The 21,198-nt window shown below is 37.5% G+C and overlaps 1 protein-coding gene across 1 annotated transcript in view; it reads right to left on the bottom strand.

Moving 5' to 3' along the window:
• cntfr (ciliary neurotrophic factor receptor) overlaps positions 1-4,487 on the bottom strand; it is a 246,203-nt gene extending 241,716 nt beyond the window's left edge. Inside the window, exon 1 of the mRNA XM_028025725.1 lies at positions 4,256-4,487. The gene's annotated coding sequence lies outside the window, so the exon portion shown is untranslated. The remainder of the gene's footprint in view (positions 1-4,255) is intronic.
• Positions 4,488-21,198: the final 16,711 nt, after the last annotated feature.

The following is a 21,198-nucleotide window of genomic DNA, read 5'->3' as shown; positions in this document are numbered from 1 at the left end:
CCACAAATACCCATTATTAGAAACTTTTCACTGCTTTGACTATATTAGCAGTTATATACTAAACAATAAGTAATGACACAAGGGGGATGCTGGATATCTATTTGCCCTCCCCATATTAAAGGGGACAAAGAATCCATGTAGGGTTGCCACAGATAACTAAAATAATTACAACATTTCCCTCTAAGCCACATTTCACAGCCTATTGAGTAGAGAGAAAATGGTTGTAAAATCCATATCTTGGAAATGTATGTAAGGCGGCTTAATTGGGGCCAAATTTCAACAAATCGTGTCATGTTTTTACACCTTCAGGTACAGTTAGATAAAAGCACACAGCAAGTGGCATTTTCTATCGAAAGACACAAAGAATAAGACAGAGAAAGCGTGGGAGCTGCATCTCACCAGATAGGAACGTTGGCTTTTTAATGTCTCACTGTTTGGAGGCTTTCTGCATCTAAAGCCCTCACCTGCATTTGTTTCCACAGAGGCATGCAACATTTCTCTGTTCTGTGTGCATGTTCACACAAATGCGCTCAACGAAAATATTTTTTCATATTTTCACACCTTAGATGCAGTTGGAAGGCAATGTGCAACAAAGACTGAAAAGAAAAGAAAACCAATGTGCCAAGATGGTGTTTTCAGCATAAATCTAACTGAACATTGACTGAACTTTAAAGAAAAGAGATGATAAATGTAAAGTGAATTTGAAAATGCATAAAACTGAAAAAAAAAGTTGAATTAAACACAAGAAGAATTTGGTTTTAAATTTCTGATAAAGAGCTTGACTGACGCTAATCTCTCAAAAAACTGCTTTGTTCAAATTTAAAACAAAGATAAGATGTGGGGTTTCACAAGACTATATTTTAAGCCCACGTTTGTTCAGTATCTGCATGCTCCACATAAATCAGATTGTGAAGTTTTATAACTGTAATAACTTTGAAACATATTCCAAAAAACTTAATTGCACTAAAATGGTTCTTCAAAGCATAGACTAAAGACGATTTGTATGCAAATGACCATAACATTTTCAGTAACCATGTATGATTTCTTTCCACTGCACAAATATGCACCTATTTGTTTTGGATTATCACATGAAAGTTAAATAAAAAAATAAAATTTGAGGTAAATGTTTGAAAAAATTCAGAACAGGAAAGAGAGAACTATAGTATAAAGAGGGAAAGAATATTGTTAAAAGAACTGAGTTTATACAGTTCTTTTATCATTTTACCTATATTAACCAAGTCACATATGCATTCATACATCAATACATAGATTGTTAGGGAACATGGGGTTAAGCCCCTTAACCATTGGCACATTGAGATATGCTAAACCCACACCTTTTCCAATGCAAGACATGTATTGTGCCCACTCTGACACAGATGTACTCAAACAACGAGGAGAAAACCTGACAGGCAAAATAGAGAAGTTTAGAAGTATTACACATTTTTAATCAAGCCCACCCCTCATTAAATGTTCATGAGAATTAGTTTCCAATCATTTGCTAAGCTACAATAACTACCATTATCTTTGCTCCGACATTTTCCCCTTCCTCCTTTGCTAATAAGAACTACCATTACTTTGAGTAACTGAAACTGTTTCAATAAAAAGAAATAAAACATCCAATTTCAGGATCAATGCCCAAACGTCTAGACTGCTTTTAGCAGCCTGAAAAATCAATATGCAGTTTACAGGCATCTCTGTGTGCTGCTTGGTATACAGGCATATGGGCACACAGATGCTCAACATACACTCACAAGCGCTGCTCTCCTTTTCTGTAGTCTGTGTTTCTCACACATGCACACCCCCACACACACCTGCCTCTTCCCTTTCAGTGTTTCTTCCAAACCAACGCTGTACAGGAGCTGGTCTGAACTGCATGCCCAGGACTATGGGCATACTAGAAACATACATTGCTTGTCTTTCTGGTCACAGTCGAGCTGTCAGCCTAAGCGCTTGTCTTCTTGTATCTACTTTTCTGTGCATTTGACTTTTTTTATTCAAACTTTTTACCTTCTGCCTATTCATCATGACCATCAATCTGCCTATCCTCTATAATCTTCTTGCCTGTGTCACTCTGAGATGTCCCCCTTTTCTCAGCCTGTCTGGACACCCCTCCCATCCACAGACTCTTTCTGTCAGTCTTTCTACTTGCACACCCTCCTCCTCTTCTTTCCCCTGTCCCCTCATCCCTCCTATCAATCCCTCCCACTCCACCACCAACTAGGCATGAAAACGGTGCTCCATTAGGAGCACCGGGGCTAAGCCCAGTCTGACACATACTGCTTTGATCAGCCGTGAGCTGGGCTAAACACCCCACCAAACCCCCAGTCTGAGGAAGCATAGTCGGGAAGGAGGAGCGGAGGGGGGTTGCATGTTTAGAGGAAGCAAAAGTAGCTGGAATTAGAGGGAAATTTGACCAAGGAGATAAAAACTTGTGCACAAGAAAAGAGAAGCACAACTCTGTAAATTAAGGACATGTCCCACAATTCCAACACCATTCTACTTTCATCAATTTCTAGTTGACTTTTTTTCTTTTTAACATCACTTGATTCCCACAATGTTGCCTCGAGCCTTTGTCTTTTTCTCCCTCCCTTCCATCACCTCCAGGTATCCTCTGAATGCACCACCAACAAATCACTGCAGGTGCACAACTCGAAACTCTGAGGCCAACGAAAGCATCCAATGTGAAAACAACCTCAGATGAGATTGCTGAATATCAGAAATTGTCATGACAGCTTATCTGACATGACAAATAAAAAAAAAAAATACAACAGTTAATGAAAATTTAGAAAACATGACATTGTGGTATATTGTTTGAATTTCGTAAAGACTTTTGGAGCTTTTTTCCTCACATTCTTTGTTTTCTTTTCCAGGATTAGAAGGTCACCACAACCCTCAGTGAGCCTTAGTATCTTAGTCATTAAGATCTATATCACATGTATAAAAGTCAGTGTAAGTTCATATAAATTTTGCATCTAGGTTGTGCTTTGAGATTGTAATTTTTCATACATTTAAGTTATGATTCAAATTGCTGTGCAGCTCTGCTTTCAGGATTGTATAAAGAGTAGATCAACAGGTAACAAAGAAAAAAAATATTTTTGAGAGGTTTCAGAATTGAAACAGACAGATACTAAACCTGCAGCAGTAAAAGGACAAAAACTTTGTCTTTTTCTCCCAAGGACTGAGGAGAAAAGGGATTTCCGCTCACTGCTAATCAATCAGGCTGTGATAATGGCTCCCATGCCTAGCTGTCGACTGGAAGGGTCAAGGCATCCCGTGACCCAACGCCCAGGGCCCAGGGGCCAAAGCTCCTCTCAGAATAGCACCCCAGGACAGACTCCCTGGGCTAATTGTCCAAGCCAGTGTCAGCCTTTTCAATGCCCCCCTCCTCAGCCTTCCCCCCTCTTTCCACTTTCTCTGTCATTCCTCTCTTTCTTCTCCCCCTCTCTCCCTACCCATTCTGCCCTCCTCGCAACTCTGCGATCCTCTCCGTTTCAGCATAACTGAAGAATCTATACCAGCTATATCAGCATACAGGAGCGGGTTGGGCGACAAAAATACAACTCACAGCTTGGGCAACACAGATAAACAGAAGGTGGCTGGAGAAAAGCAGAGAAAGTTAATGCAATGCCGGAGATAGGGGAGGAGAGTGAGAAACTGGACAGCATGTCAGAAAAACATAAGTGACAGGAGCAAAAACAACACAAAGACAAAGAATACTGATGGAGGGAAGAAAGAAAAGAAGAATGTGAAGGACATAGTGGGACATATGAATAGAGTCACAAAGATGCTCATCGCTCTTATCACTGAAGTGCATTGGCCAGTCTATCCACTTCCAAATGGATATCAATGGGTTTCAGGAAATCTGCCCAATATCATTCTGACAGAATACGAGTCTGAATGCAAAAGACAAAACACACACACACAGAGCAAGAGTCCAAAGCCGACTCCACTCCAGCTCTGTGCAAAGACATTCCTGTCATTCCAAGCGCACACTGCTAATTAACATCATTAGATCCCACAGACAGAAGTGATGAAGAGGTAGTCCATGGTTGCACTAGCTCCACATCTCTTCTCACTTCTGTCACCCTTCTTTCATCTTCCTTGTATGCCTCTGCACACTTCCATCAATCAAACTCACTTTCTCCCCTCAGAGTCTCTGTCAGGATCTCGCCCAAAGAGCGCTGAAGTGGAGCAAAGTCGCCCGCCCCCCGAAAAATGCAAACATAAGAGATGACAATTGAAATCAGCTACTCACTGGGAATCTTTAGCTTTTTTCTGTATTTTCTTTTTTCCTGATCTGTCACTCCTTATCCTCTTCTTCAGTGGGGAATGGGAGTGTGCTATCCTGGCGAGTGTGTAGTGTCAGTCCGATAGAGGGAAGTTGCCTTCTGCGTGCATGAGCATGTGTCAGTGTGTGCGTGGAGGAAGGCAGAGAGAGCGTGAGTGTCTGTCTCTGTGCCTTGCACTGCTCTGACTGAGAGAGCTGAGGCTGTTTTAAACAGGCTGCTCTCCCCATGTGACCAGCCCAGCCACAGGCAGGAATACATTACGGAGACACACACACACTCGCTCTGTCTCCCCCTTCTCTCTCTCTCTGTCAAACGTACACACATCATGTCCACATTGCACCCCCTAGCCACGGCTCGGGGTATTGGAGAGAGAGAAGCTCTCACAAACAGACACACAAACAAATTTACCATGCATACTATCGGGAATCAGAAATTTGTTTTAAAAGTTGGAATAATCTTACCAGATATGCAACAACTTCTTCACAAACAAAAACAAACATAGCAGAAGACGTCGTGATATTGGTTTGATTTAGAAAATTCCCTTTAGATACAATCAAGAACTGCTTCATTCAAAATTAAATCAATACTGTTATTAATAAATAAATGTCACTAATAAATATGTATTCATAATGGGGAGCTTATTTTGTCAGAAATAGCTGTACTTATTTTTTTATCCTGAAATTTGTTGCAAGATTTATTTTTGTAGACTCAAATTTCAAAATAAAAGTGCATGAACATAGCTTAACATTTGTGCTTATAAAATAAAACAATGCTTATCATGTCTCCACAAAGGAAACAAATTATGTTGGGGAAAACTACCTTGGTATGACACCGGACTAAGTAGAATCAGATGCTTAGCTTCAATAGTAAACTACAGTATCATCTCAGAGTTCTCCAGTGCCTTCCATATGTTCTGATTTGTCATCCCGACTTCATGAACCCCAGATGATTCATGACATGATGCTAGATTGACCAAACAGGACTTGGAACAAGAAACACTTTGGTATGGCTGGTCTTTAAGGTTGGAGGACTAGTTTGTACAAAACAGATGTGAACTTACTTGGACAAGGACTGCACACTGACCAGACCTGCACCACAGAGAAACCTCCGCTTTGTCCTTTGAAAAGAGAACATGAATTAAAAAGAACCTGCAATTAAAACGGAGTTAAAGAAAGAATTCTCATAAATACCTAAAGTAGCTTTACAAAATAAGTGTCACAAAATAAACCACATTTAGGAAACAAATAAATGATAAAAAAAATGCATAAATTCTGAAATAAATTAGTAAGAATAAAAAAGCAAAACTGTGATTGACAAAATAAACTCCTTTAATTACAAAGTCATATTTATCTTAAGTCATATTTGGTATATGCAGCATTTTTCATTTAACAGTGCTATAAAATGACACTATGTGGCTGGAAAACATATAAAATTGCACCTTTAATACATCTAGCTGATTTAAAATTATTCAAATAAACCACCACGTTGGGTTTTTGATTGAAATGAGACAGATATCTCCCAAAATATAATAAAATACTGTTGTTGTTTTTTTCTCCGAAGAGTTTTTGCGGCGCTAGTGGCTCGTATTTTTTCTACAGTAGGCAGACAGGAAGGAGGGTGAGGAGAAGACATGCAGCAAAGGTCGTCGGGACCGGGAGTCGAACCCGCAACGTCGAGGACTAAGGCCTCCAAACGTGCGGCGTGCTAACCCCCTGTGCCACCACAGAACTAATAAAATACTGTTAATGAAATATCCAAAATGGAAAAAAAATTATGCTATGTTTCATAACAAAGGGAACTCTGCTCTTCCTATTCTGGACCTTGGTCATACCAAAATCTCCAGTTTCCTTCGGTGTTTGCCTAACAGAGAGTTCATGGCTCTTTCAAAGACCTCAATAGCTAATCAGGGCAATTGCCATTTCTCTGCTGGACCTTTTATCTATATCATACTGACTCATTGGTTTTCTTTTGATCATGTATTTTAATGTCATTGTCAGACTTATCTAGTAATTTATAATTGGTAATAGTGTGCCCTCTTGTTCAGGTTATTCTCTTGAAAAGGATGTTAATCACAAGGGACTTCCTGCTAATACAAGATAAATAAAAACACAAAATACCATACCCCCAATTAGGGACAGTTCATCCAAGCACATTAATATGCATACTGTATCTGTAAGCTGTTTCCTTCCCATGATTTAGACTCTTCAGTGTTGGCTGTGGTAATCTATCACACCTGGAAGCACTGACCTTTTCAGTAATGAAAACCTTTTAAAGCTGCCCTACTACTTCAAGACATATGGCTGCATAAGAGCTCCTATACCGTACAAGAAAAGTGAAAAACATACATTACACAGAACTTTTAAAAGCCACAACTGATGTAATCTCAACACCATAAACTTCTCACATGAAACTGTGACCTGAAAAATATACAGATGGTCTATTTTTGTTTCTTCCCAGGTACAGAATGGACAAGGAATGAAACAATAAGTACGCCTCATTATTCTTTTTGAAAATTGCAGCACATACAATATTTGGACTGCGTGCCAAGAAATGGATGGATGACCACCTCCTAACACATTTTTCCTGTAGTGTTCAGGAAAAATTCCTGGACTACTTGGCACCAGCATATTGGACTGAAATAAATATCTTCCAAAAGGTACAAACTAATTATTATAAATATTACCAGGGTATTCTGTTATTATCACAACCACTTCCAGTACCAAATAAAGGCCAAATCTTATTGATAGATCTAAATAACAAAGGAACTTTCAAAACAAATGCACATTTCAATATTATCAACAAATTATTAGTAATGGTGATTGTGTTTTTTTTTTTTTCTTTTTGCTGTTGATGATCATTTGCAACTAGTCGCCATCTTCTTATGTATGCTTCCAGCGGGGTAACGCACCATGTCCAAAAGCTAATGCCATGTCAAACTGGTTTATTGACCATGACAATGATTTGTAGCAATAGTGGCGTTTATTGACATTAATGAGACAGGAAATGGGCAGAGAAAGAAGTTGGTAATACAAGACTCAAGGCTGGGAAGCACATTTCAAAGGGCTTCGTCAAGGATTACTGGCCACAAAATATGGGGTGCGGTGTACTGGTACACCACAAACTGCCCCATTGTTTGTTACTTTTGCTGTCACATCACTGTCTTCTTTTATTTGTCATTTTCATATTTAATCATCATCTCATTATCTTGGTAATAAATTTCTGTGTTCTACAAATGGTCAGATAATTAGTGGAATTATAGAATAATTAAATTTTGTGAAAGAGACCATGCTTACAGACTCCCACTCTAATCTCACAATTCATTATAAAAGCTTCTCTTTCAGTAGCTTCTACACAAGGAATCTTCACACACACTCATCTTTCACCTCTGATTATTATCCTTGTTGTTTTTTCAATACCTATGAGGATTAAGCCTTGTACTGCTTACTTGTCCAGCAAAATAGTCGAATTATTCAGATTTGTAAGGTCAAGTCATCAGTTTTTTTCTTTGAGTTTGCAGCACCTGGCACGCCATGGTCGGTGAATGTTCATTAGTGCAGAAACCGCAGTAATGTCTGATATTAAACAATGTTGTTATTTTTGGTCGTTGCTTTGAAATATGATCTGAAATTGCACAAATCCTGTAACAGCGATCTTCATGTGCAGATTACATGGCCTTTTAGAGCTGCAGCGGTATTATATAAACATTTTTTCTAGAGTTCTAAAGAAATCTATGGCAGCCCAGCTCATCTGGCGATCACATTGTGCAGACTAAATTGCCAAATGTGTAATTTAAGGTATGCTGCAGCATAATATATAGTATCATGTCTTCCTACGCCATTAAAGCAAAAGTCAGACTTGCAATAATGTGACAGAGGCATAAACCTGTTATTATGGTTCTATGAATCTAAAAGAAGACATCATTTAAACATGTTCACTGTCAAATTTCTCTGCAGATTTTCAGCCTTTCGTAAAGGTCAGCTAAAAGTAACTCGCTCTGGGATGTGAAGGGTAGCTTATCAGCATTATGGATAAATAGTAGTTGTCCAGTACTATTTGGCTTCAGGGAGTCTGCACCATCTTTAATCCAGGTACCTCAGAGACTTCTGCAGGGCAGTTTTGTAAATGTGTACTGTTGAGCACAGTGCAGAACCAAAATTAGTATACGAGCTAGAGGGGCTTGACCTGACAGATGTGATTAATACATTGGACAGGAAGGCAGATACATTGCAACTAAAGATGGATGACCTTGATTATTAGGTTATTTAACTTATTGCCAAAATTCAGCCACTGATGTAGGCTATCCATATTATATCCACCACATATATTACAAGAATTGTTTTGGTCAATTTTCTGTTTAGGTTCTTTCCTAGTAAATGTTTGTACTAGTGCCTATTGAACAACTAACTACCAAGTCTATACACACTAATGTGCACTCAAAGGCATACATTTTTTTAACCCCTCTTTGCAGAATTTGTCTCCCTACACAAATCTGTTGACCTCCTCCAGTTGCCAACTTAGTTCAGGAGTGAGAAAGCAAGTGTGACATTTGTGACAGCCAGTTACAGACTTTATTTGGATGCTGTCTCTGCTGCAATTTTGGCGGGTTAGGGTGCAATGGTGTGTTCCATAAAGGTGGCACAGGCTTTATTTAAAGAGAAATCATACCTATAGATAAATTTATAACATATAAACTTAATGCTTTGACTTTAACTAACCTTTCCTGGTGTGTCCAATCTTGCATTCTGACATACAGTATATTATGTTGTAATGTTATTCTCTTACCAAAAACATACCCGACATGTTGCTTTTATTCTTTCATGTATGTTTGAGAAATCATAGAATCTCCTGTGGCTGCCTAAATGCTTACTACCACAAAGCACCTCCTATTTCCACAAAGCTCCTCCTTGCATTATTCTCCAGCCGAACACCTGGCTCTCAAAGCACCCTTTCCTCTGCACTCCTGCACGAGGGGTTCAACTGCACTGGTCTGTGACCTGTAGTGTTCACAGTTGCATTTGAAAGCTTCCATAACTCTTTAACACACTGTCAGCTCCCAGGAAGTGAGATGCATTGAGTACGGTGTCCAGGTTTGAGATGATGCTCAGATGATCTCATGGGAATCATTTCTTATCAATTAAATGACCAGCATTTTGTGTATAAAGTAGAAAATGCCTGCTGTGATGTTTCATAACCTGCTCTAGATTAACAGTTTAACAGGTGTCCATTTTGGTCATAAATGGGCTGAAAAATGGAAATTCAATCACTGGTGTATTTCCAAAACAGTTTTTTTGTATGAAACATTTTTAATAAAATGTAGATGCATACTTGGAATTATTTAATCCATATCTATTTTAAATTAATAATAATAATAAAAAAAACATTTTTACAACTCACACATTCATATGCCTCATGGCCATGTTCTGTAAAATATTATGAATTTATTTTATCTCTCATTACTGGAAACTCAGTCACTCGGGAGGGCAAAAAAATACTACAGAAACGTTGAGCAATCAAATTTGCTGGGTTTTTCTTTAGTAATGCACTGGAACAGTTAAAGTGATCTCATTTAATCCTTCAGCACATAAAACAAAACATAGTTTTAAGAAAAATGATATGCATGTATGATTCAAATTTCAAGATTCTATGTGAAAAATGTAAAAACCAAAGTATGGAACAGATAAGATGTTGCATGTTAATCATTTTGCTACTCGGCTCCATTTTTGGCTCACAACACCTTGTTCAGGTTGGGATATTTTCTGAGAATTCAAGACAGATTGAGGGTCCCAAAAATCCGTCAACACCAGCTGATGTATTTTCTTAATCTGATTAAATAGGGATCATATGACATGCATGTGAATCCACAGACTCAAGTTTCTTGGTTATAATGTTGCGTTAAAACAAGGTAATCAATGTGATTCACTTCACAATCAAGACTTAAATATGGATTTGTTGAGATGAGGGCTCTGGTTTAAAAAGCTGAAAAATAATTTAATGATAATTATATTTGTATTAATGTGGAAAGAAACAGTGCTTTAATTTATGTACAGAAGGGAAATCCTTCAAAAATAGCCAGTAGAAGTTTTAAGATAGAGAATTTTCTCCCTTCTAGAAAAGTTTTACTTTGATCAGGGACGTTTTTGGTACTACAATTGGGTGATAAAACAAGATTCAAAAAGGTAGTGGAGGGTTATGATAACTGGTTGTGATATTTTACTGAACTTTATTAAGTTTTGTACTGCAGGTACAAATTTCAATGCTGTTTATATAAGACACTACCATTTATATATATATTTTTTCTTAAGCACTGGCAGCTTAGGCAAACCTGACTGTGGGTCTTGTTGACTTGCAGGCAAATTTCACCCAACAAATGGAGAGGGGAAAATTCCATTGATTAGAAATTGAACTAAAGCATGATAGATCATCATTGCTACAGGTCATAAATTGGATAGGGTGCAACACAGTCCCACCATTAAGAGTGCTAGCAACCCCCCAAACTTATAGTATATACATGATGCACAGGTATCATGCCACAGTATGGCAGCCAACAACCCATCTACATCCAAGACCTCCCAGTAAGGCCAAAGAAACAACATCCCACCTGAAGGCATCAAACCCCATCCATAAACAACAATGTGGGCCACAGCTCATTTAGTGAATAGGTGGTCCCCATGCAACACATGCCCCACAAAAGTGCTACAAGTAACCGGCCTCTCATTCAAGTTACCACCTACCCAGAGTGACCACCCTGGTCACAATAAAACTGACAAAGGTCACAGGTCCTGAAAGTATAAGGTAACAGCTATAAGTAAATGTAAAAAAAATATTTTCCAAAGATGACATGAGGGTAAACACTTAGGCTGATATGATTATGATGGTATTTGGAATTCATGTCTTTCAGAAATATGCTTAAATATTCTAGCTAAAATCCTGGGTATATAAAAAAAAGTTCAGAACAAATAAATCTGAGCTCTTGCTCAAGTCAAAAAAAATATTAGATGGCAAAATCAATTAACTAAAAACCTCCTAAGGGCACTTTAAAGCTGCCAAGATTCCTTTGAAAATAGAAGTGATTGCTGTAAAATTTAAAGATGCTATCTGTGAAGTTTTCTGAAAACACAGCTCAAAGAGACATTCCCCAAAGAAAGTTAAAAGTGAGCTGTAAATTACTGCATGTGTCAAAAAGTTTGGAATAAAATATCTTTTAATTTCATAAAATCAGCATAGGCTCTGAATTTTGTGGCTGTCAAAAATTTCACAAAATGTGGCTTTCATGGATCATTGACTTCATCCTCTAGACACAGCTGAGTAAGTGGCCTAATCACAGCTGCAACAAAAAGGCTCAAAACTTTTATTGGAGTTGGAGGCAGGATCAATTTTTTCATGACCATTTTTTTTTCCAAGACTCCAATTTGCGGTTGAAATATTGTCCTTGATGTCTGCAGGAAAACCTCCTGATAGTTATCATTGATTATTCTAAGCATACTTCCATCTCATTTGAGAGTGTAAGGCTATATGAATCTGAATGAGTTAGTTGCCTTACTAATTGAGCCTGTGACAGCCATTGGGGAGTATACTGAAGATTGAACTCTTGTGAGTGTGTGGCATTTTATGTTGGTATTTAAATCAATATGCTCACTATAACGTTAAGATTTAGAATACAGGTGTCTTATTCTTATCTGTTCCTAGAACTGTGATTCTGAAGAGCTTCCCTGTTTCCCAGCTTCACTGTTTTGGAACCAGTTAGACTGATGTATATATTATTTAGCAACATAGTTAGCGTAAGGCATACTGGTAAATTACTAAAATATATGTAAAAACAATACAATGACTATTCTAGAAAACAAGGAATAAACATTAGTTTGAAAACCTTAAAATGTCATAGAAATCCAGTAAGAGCTCTACTTAGCTATTCATATCTTATATAATGGTATGATCTTAAGCAGGTACAAGACAGCCATTAAAACAAAATAACTACATCTTGACAGCCACAGTGGACAGGTTCTGATGCAGAAAACCAAATATTTAAGATATAAAATATTTATAGAAAATATTTGGTGAAGAAGGCTAGACCAAGAAGGCATGAGCCAGATCATTCCCAAAGTGGTCAGGTGACAAGTAGATAAGACACTACCATTCCAGGTAGACCTGTCATGATTTGTGTGAAGTCTCACACTTGCGGCAACTTCCCCCCACAGTCAGAAAAACAGAGTAGACACTCACGTAAACACAAGGAATGGGAGGAAAGCAACCATCTAGAAAATACTGTGACATGGACTATATTTTGTCTTTCCAGAGCAGAAAAGTATCTTGACAGCCAACAATGTAATTGATTAATTATTTACTGGATTTTGCTTCATGCTTGTGTATGTGATGCCATGATAGCAGCAGCAGATAAGAATAGTATTATTCCCTGGACAAAACCCCACTATAATGGCTAAAAATGACAGGGAAGCTGCCAAAACTGGTGGGGGCAAGAGATTTAAAGAGGATCACTTCCTCTTTGATAAACATTGGTGACAGGTTATTTAAAATGCAAGTCACCTTCCCAACAGTTCCAGGTCTCTTGTGTTGCATGCAAATCTGTTTTGTGGATGGCATCTAAAAACTAATTTATCTTATATTTTGTTTTTAACTGGTGAGCTATTTTGTTGGATTAGTATTTCACATTTTCATTGCATTTCATTTATTTATATATATTCAAACTGGTTTTTAAAAACAGGAAAGCAAGTAATCAGTAGCACAAGAGAAAACATATCTATACATAACCAAGAACAAAATAATTAGCTTACCACTACTTTTCTGTTTGAAAAAGAGTAGGAAGACGTGAACACTCATTTAATCTTACCACTTATCTCAATTTAGTGACATGTGTATACTTACCAACTCGATAATTATATAAAAAAAATCTCATTAAAATAATGTTATGGTATTCATATGCCTGTTCAATATAATATGCTAAAGAACCAACAAATAAATTGGATTACATAAACAAATTTATTATAAACTGAGTCTCATAAGACAAGAAAATCTACAGACCAAAAATAATAATAATAGTAGGGATAATGACAATTATAAATAACAACTGGACAATACATCGTAGGTAGTTAATTTCAAATCATCGTAAAGTACTAAATTGTTTGTTGCTTAAAATGCACAAAAATAATTAACTGTGCTTTTTTTTTTCACCATACCTGCCCACCTCATCATGTCATGATTTAGTCTTCTTTCTGACCAGCTGGGGTTTATGTGAGCAATAATGAGCCGCTGCCACTGTTATTGTGAGTGTGAGAGGCTAACTTACAGGCAATTTGGTTTTAAATTACATTTTTTGCTGACCTCTGACTCCCGAGTTGTGTGTTACATGCCCCATGAGTGGCTGTAAATGGATTTGATTTATCAACATCCACAGACTGCAACTATTACACTAAACAAGCAAGACACTGTAGGCTTTGTAAAACTTCAGTTCAATGAGGCATGCAACAGCACTTCACAGAGTTTCTTAAGCACTCCAGGAAAAGCTGAATGTGCTATACAATAACCCCAACAATGAATGTCAAGAAATTCTTAGTGCAATATGAAAGACTGGCAGTTTTAGTGTGTGTGTGTTACATAACTAGAATGTATAGTTTCGCCAGAGAAAAGCATGCATCCCAAAAAAAAAATGAACCCCATTGTCCATCTTCCATTGCAGCTCTTGATGATTTCAGTAGACTTGCATCATCTCTTGCTGTATAGTAAATCTCCCATGTTTATGTGTCTGTGTGAGTGGTGGGGGGCATCTTAAGGAGCTAGAGAAGTTTTGTTTACTCATAACAAGTGCCATGTGTCCCTGCCAATGTGAATGAAACCAAAAGCATTCATATGGGGTGTGCTGAGTGCACATGTGAAATCTTTGGCATCACAGAGTGGCGCGTGTTCTACAGTAGTTCTGTGAGCAACAGCAAGTTTGTCTATGATAAATATTCAGTGTTTATCAGCGTGTCTGCGGGTGTTAGCTAAGGTCAGGAAATAGATCCTTCCTCTCTCGAGGAACGTGCATGGAAAGCAACTTTATGTCTTTGGGTCCTGCTGTCCTCACTTCTTGGATTCACGAATCTACTGATCAATGTTCAGACAATATTTATTTGTTCTGATAAGATAAACTAGATAAAAGATAAAATTTTAATAGTTTGCCATGTGGAAGATGTCTACATTTGTAACTCTTTTGCAAGGATAGTTTGCACATGTTATTATGCCACTTGACCATTTGACATGTTTCCATTTTCTCAACAGCAGTAGCTTCCTTATGACATACAAATATACAGTGACTTTGGTCGCATAGCAGGTGGTCTCAGCAAGTGAGAAGTATCATATACTAACATGGTTATCGTAATCTAGTTTAGCAGCACTTTTAAATAACAATAAAATGTGTTGCCAAACAATGACGAGATCAAGAAAATGTATGTTTTAAAGCAATATTATACACCTGAGATATTACTAATATAAGATAAACTCTTTATGTAACATACTCTTATTTTTAAAGTACAACTAGACACTGAAATATAAAGCTTATTACATATCTGCTATATGTATATTTTTCTCACCATGATTAAACAGAAAAATTGAACAATGCAAAAATCTCGTCTTGACAATTTAACATACAATGGCCATTTTGCTAAATGTGCCTGCTGACAAAAATAGGGAATTCGTCAACATCTAGATGTGGTGAAGAAAGCTTCCTTGATATCAAGCTGAGCATCAGTAAGGGAAGAGAAGGGGATTTAAGTAACTCGGAATGTGGCATGTTAGCGCCAGACAGGGTGCTCAGAGAATTTTAGAAACTGTTGTATATTGGTATATTTTCTTGGCTGTACAGAACCCCCGCCCCCAAAAAAACAACAGTGAAAGGCAGTTGTGCAGGAGGAAATGCCCTGTTGATGCACACAGTTGCTCAAATAAACAATCATTAGTGCCAAGGTACACTGCAAACATCTCATATCACTTTGAAGCAGATGGACTACGGTAGCACAGCACCACATCGAATCCCTCCTGTTGGTTAAAAAATACAAACTGAGGCTATGGTCCACTGGCTCTGTTATTGGAGACTTTGGTGACAACACATGAAAACACTAATCGTATTGCAGTTACAGGAAGTGGCGAGTGCTGCTGTGAGTCCCTCCCACCTCTGAAGCACCTACAGGTTGTTCGTCTGACAGCAGCCTGACTTATAGCAAACCCAAACTGCAGAGACCCACTCCACTCCATTTCCTCATTGCAATTACTGCTGATTTTGCTCTGGACTACAAAGAGGGATGCAAAAATAATGTAAATCTAATTTTTTGATGTAGTCTGAGGTTTTTGTTTGTTTGTTTTCTCTGAAACTCACATGAAAATAAAACCCTGTATTTGATTCACACAGTCAGTGTGACATTTATCAGTTCTGGTGAAGCTCACGCCACCCTAGACGTGAAGCCGCCTTGAGCAACTGCCAATGTCACCCATATCAGAAACTGCTACTGTTCCTGCCATGAGTGGTGCCAAGAGTGATCTAATCTGCTCAGAATGAGGTGATGGGTAACAGATCTTACAAAGTTCAGATACTCTGATTTCTTGAAAATGACACTGACTTTGCTGTTCACCAATGCATTTTCAAAAACTATGAAATTTGTTTATTGTGTGTATCCTCCTATTTCCCACTAAGGGGTTACCTGGTTTCTATGGTTATAGATTTTCTAATGCTGTAAGAGCCAAATGTAGTTATGGTCTTACTTTGACTTGGATCCAATCATTGGTCTGCTAAACTGCATCAAACTAAAAATGGTTATTTATAGCCTCATGGTTTTAGCTGAAATAACTAGATTTACACTCTGTCACAGTGAAGAGTTTAAAATCTGTTGTCAATACAGCAATGTAGTAGACTTACCAGAAACGTACAATCCTCATGTAAGACTTGAAAAATTAACTCTGTTTGACACTGCTAAGCACTTGTGGCAGCAAATCAGACACCTACTGTGTCTTTTGAAAACGGACGGAACAAACAGAGTTGATAGCTCTGACTTGAGCACGGATTTTGTTTGATTTGCGAAGCAGGAATGCTGTAGTTAATTGTGCGTCAAACATTTCTGAAAGAACATTTTTGCCAGTAGCAATCATCTTAATGAGTGAGATGATAACTGCTAATTAGTGAGCAGACAGACTCAGGTAGGCTCTTCTTAAATCTTTAGCTATAAATCCCGAGGAAGGTTTTATTGCCGTGGGGGAAGAAATGCTGTCATTATCTAAAGAAATTCTGTCAGGTGATTCATCTAACTGATGCTATTTGTTGAAATAACAATTTGATGCATTCCAGTGCAGGCTTAGTGACCGTTTTGTAATTAAATCACTCAAACATGTTCGTTCCTTGTTACTTTTTGCTATCTTTTCCCTTATATTGAAAGTCTCTAAGTTGTATAACATGAATTTGTATTGCAGCATTGACAAGCTAAAGCACATCAAATGTGAAATAATAATTTGACTACACTGCATGACAATCAAGAATCATTTCTATTTCTGTTTCTTCACACACAAAAGAGACGTTACTCCCGTTTTAAACTCCTTACATTTGCTTCCGGCACATTTTAGAATTCATATTAAAATGTTAGTCTTTACTGTTAGGGCTCTACGTGGTCAAGAGCCTGGCTGTTTCTCTGACCTTCCAGCTCTACACCCTTTCTCACAGTCTGAGATTTTCCAGTCAAAGGCTAGCAATGCTTCCACAAACACAATTTAAGGCTTTAAGTCATGAATATTCTGACACCCAGTAAGATTTGACCGATTCCCTTCGTTTTTCAAAACATCTTTTGTGTTCACAACAAGAATTTGTGGTTCCCCTGTTTTGTAATGTAGTAGAATGCCAAAGTAGTAGGTCTTCTTGCTCAGGGGAACGAATCAATCAAAAACTCTGAGCCGTGCTAGCAAACAGACAACACATGTATTTTCTCCTCATGAAATATTTAATTATACAACACTTGTAATGCTCTGCTGGATGTATTTGAATATATTACATTTGTTACTACTGTTGATTGGAAGTGTAACAATAACATCCAGCTCACTAGACAAAACAATTTGCTGTACTCGTTTCACAGGTAAGAGCTTTCAAACATTTCAGGGAGCATTTTTTGTATTTCATAATTCAAAAAAAATATAAATTTTAAATAATTTGTAAATCAGATAAAATTAAAGGATATTACAAATAGTTATTTTATTTTTCTTCTGCTTATTGTTTGAAAATGAAAAGGGATTTAGAACAGAAATCTCCTAGTCCACTCTTAAAGTATACAATTTGATCTCATTAGTAAAAAAACAGAAATGGAAATTGATTGGTTTTATAAATTGAGACTAAGTTTGCTGATACACATCACAATTCTGATGTTCCATACTGCTATGCCCAAAATTATTAATTTAATACATTTTAACAGCATGTCAACAAGGCATATTTTATTTAAACTGCTTAGTTCAGATCTAAATCTCGAAGAGTTATAAATATTATTTTTTGATTGTTTTACTGGATACATTCATTCATCCATTCTCTATATCAGCTTATTCTTGTAAATTTTGCAAGGGGAGAAGTTTGGTGCATTCACGACAGGTCCTTAATTGTGTATTATATAAATAAGTGTTTTACTTATGATGCACAAAGGAGGTGTGAATGCATGCAAGTAGGTTAAATGTCACTTTAAAATAAATGCAGATCTGAAAACATGTTGATTTCACCAACATGGAGACAGACTATGTTTTGTCACTGTTGACAAAAGGGATGTTAGCTGGGTACCAACCCAAAAAATCTACATCAGTATCAGTCCTGTATTAATTTGTTTATCTTAAGCTAGCAATTCAATTACTATTGGTGCCAACTTCTGTCTTAAAGCTTAATAAATGGTTATGGATTTTACTCATTTATTAGCCAAGTCACGACTGTCTTTTTTTCCTGTTTTTCTGCACAAAACCACCCAAAAACGAACAAAAAACCCAATATCTGCATACGCTTCCTGCTCTTATACAGGGGATAATAACTAATCTATTTCCTTCTGTTATCTGTATTGCAGCAAATACATAGTCAGTGTATTTGACAACTTGTCAATCTGACAAAATTCTTGATTGAATGAAAACTATTTTACATCAAAATCCATTAAGGGAATGAAAGAAATTTGGACTTAGGCATATGTTAGTTGTAGTAAGTACAAATACACGTTTTTACACACTGAGTTTAACTTACATGCTCATTTTTTCAGGTTGGTAGTCTTAAAATCATTCTGGACATTACTTGTTAACTGGCTATTAGTATTAGGTATCATGCTTACAACTATTTAGTTCAAGGCATATTCTGTAAAACTAAACTTATTCATTCTTTGTGTAAAACAAAGTGAAAACATTACTCTAGTATTTACATTTTGACTCAGTGTTGTCAACTTTCGTATTCTGAACCCCTCTCATGGGTGCAGGTTACTTGCATGTTTCATGAACGAATCCAAGGCACTGCCCTGTCTCAAATAGGCAATTTAAAGAAGAGTCTCCACACAATTTCCATTCCTGCCAACACTGAAGCACTTATTAGCCCTAAGTGCTGAATATGTCTCCAAGATGAAGACCCACCAAAGTTGGAGCAAAACAGGGAACAAGATTAGTTCACTTCATGCTGCTTGCCTCATGCTCTGTTTGTCAGTTTCAATTATCCATAACAGCCTTAATCCTCGTTGCAATTAAAATTCCAATTAGAATCTGAAAAACATATCCAGACGCACAGAGCAGGAGGAGGGCTTGGTAAATATTGGCCTACCACTGTGTCAACACTCTGGTCTGCAGTCAGAGTACGTACACTAAAATAGCTCGAACAATAGTCTGCTTTGAATTTAAATGGTCAATACATATGCAATATCCATTAGTAACATATTGCTTGATAAATAGGGGGACATTAATTGTACAAATGGAGTAATTGGATAGGGAAGATTGCATTTGCATGCTTTGGACGGTGAAACAACCGCTTTGAAATTCATTTTCTTCCCATTATCATGCATTGGTTGGGAATCTAATACAGAAACAAAATCTTCTTGTAGTATTCTGTTAGTGTAAAGGGATACATACAGCATTGTCTTGGAAATGTATTTATCCCCCTAAGTTTATTTATTTATTTATCTGATAGACCAACCAGAAGTAGGACATTACGATAATGTAGAAGAAAGATCAAACAGTTTTTAATCAATTTTCTTTTACAATAGAATTATGAAAATGTGATGTATACTTGTATTCCAGCACTCTGAGTTGATACTCTGTATAGCCCTATTTTGCTGCAGTGAGTAGCATGACTTTAGGGTTACGTCGCTATCAGTTTTGCACATTTAGAAAGCCAAACTTTGGCAGATTGTTTGCGCAAAATAACTTCAGCTCACATTCGATGGAAAGTGTTTGTAAATGGCAACGTCACGTTTTGACCCAGATTCTCAAATGGATTCACGTCTGTGCCTTTCAAACATGCTTTAAACAATCCCACTGTAGCTGCCTGTATGTTGTGGTTCGCCGATTTGCTGGAAGGTGAAACTCTTCTCCAGTCTTAAATCTACTACACTCTGTGACAGGTTTTGTTCTAGTACAACCCTTCCCATCAGCTCCAACTAGCGTTCCTGAGTTTGCTCAACTTTCCTTTTATCAATTAAAGCTGCAGTATGTAACTTTTATAAGCAAAATGTTTTTACGTATTTGTTAAACCTGCAACAATGTCATGACGGTATAACATCAGAGCTTTTTTGCTCTGCTGGCCAGAAAACCAGGTTAGTATACAGCCGTCTGCACAGACAAGTCAGAAGAGTAGAGTAAAGAAGAAAAGTGGAAAATATAAGATATAGATTATATAGCTGGCATTAAAAAAAAGTCAAAATATTGCAGCAACACAAAAGCAGTTGTTTATGAAAACCCACAAAGAAAACATAAAGAAAAGTTTCTAAATTTGAGAAAATGGGTTAAAAACTGAGAAACTGCAAAGCAAAAAAGAAGAAAAAGAAAAAGCCATGCCTCAACCACAGCTTCAGAGCTTCACACATGGCAGAGTGAGAGCTTGGCTGCTGGAGGAACGTGTCAAAGAGAGGGCCCTGTCTGGGGAAATTTAGGCCTCAACCATAGATAAAACACATCCCAACCTCAACACAGAGCTCAGTGGTCTTCTGTGTGCACGTCCTTGCACTTATTGAAACCTTTGTATGAGAATGCATGAAGAAGTCTTTAAGCATGCTCATTGCTGTCTATAGCTTCTTTCATATGTGGGTAAGTGGTGTGTGTGCATCTACACCACACTTTCCACCCTCAGATCCCCCAGCCTGAGTTCTGCGGTCCAGATTTCATTAGCTGCCCTCTGGGTTCCCCTCCAACATCTGAATCTAATCCTTTGGCTTCCTTTGACATGCATCTGACTAATGAACGTCAATATTATGGTTAGAATGGTTATAACGACCAGGATGTAAAGACAGGCGGCTATGGTTAGGGTAAGAAGAGCAAAAGGGTGTTGAAAGGAGTGTGTGAGTGCGTGCCCATGTGTGTGTTTGTGTATATGATAAAAAAAAAAAAAGGGCTTCCTAATTAAACTAAAAATTGGAATGGCCTGTGATGCCTTTCCTGGTTCAAACTCACATAGTTGGCTCTAATTATTAAAAGTTCTTGCTTCCTTTAACTTCCCAAACAGTCCCTCCAGGTGAGTTTTCAATTTCACTGTTTTTCTTCTGCCGTACTTCAGATTTCTAGTCTCGGCTTCCACCACCAGTGTTTGTGTGCAGTTTTTTATCCAGAAGGTTTCTCATCTGATTATTCATTTGAAGGAGAAATATACTGCTGGACTAATTCTTTAAATGTGGAAGGACTGTTGATCATGACTGTCAAATGCAAGGCCTCTGAAAATGTACAATAG

Source organism: Xiphophorus couchianus, chromosome 8 (genome assembly GCF_001444195.1).
Source record: "Xiphophorus couchianus chromosome 8, X_couchianus-1.0, whole genome shotgun sequence".
In the NCBI taxonomy this organism is placed as follows: Eukaryota; Metazoa; Chordata; class Actinopteri; order Cyprinodontiformes; family Poeciliidae; genus Xiphophorus; species Xiphophorus couchianus.
This window is presented reverse-complemented; position numbering and strand designations above follow the sequence as displayed.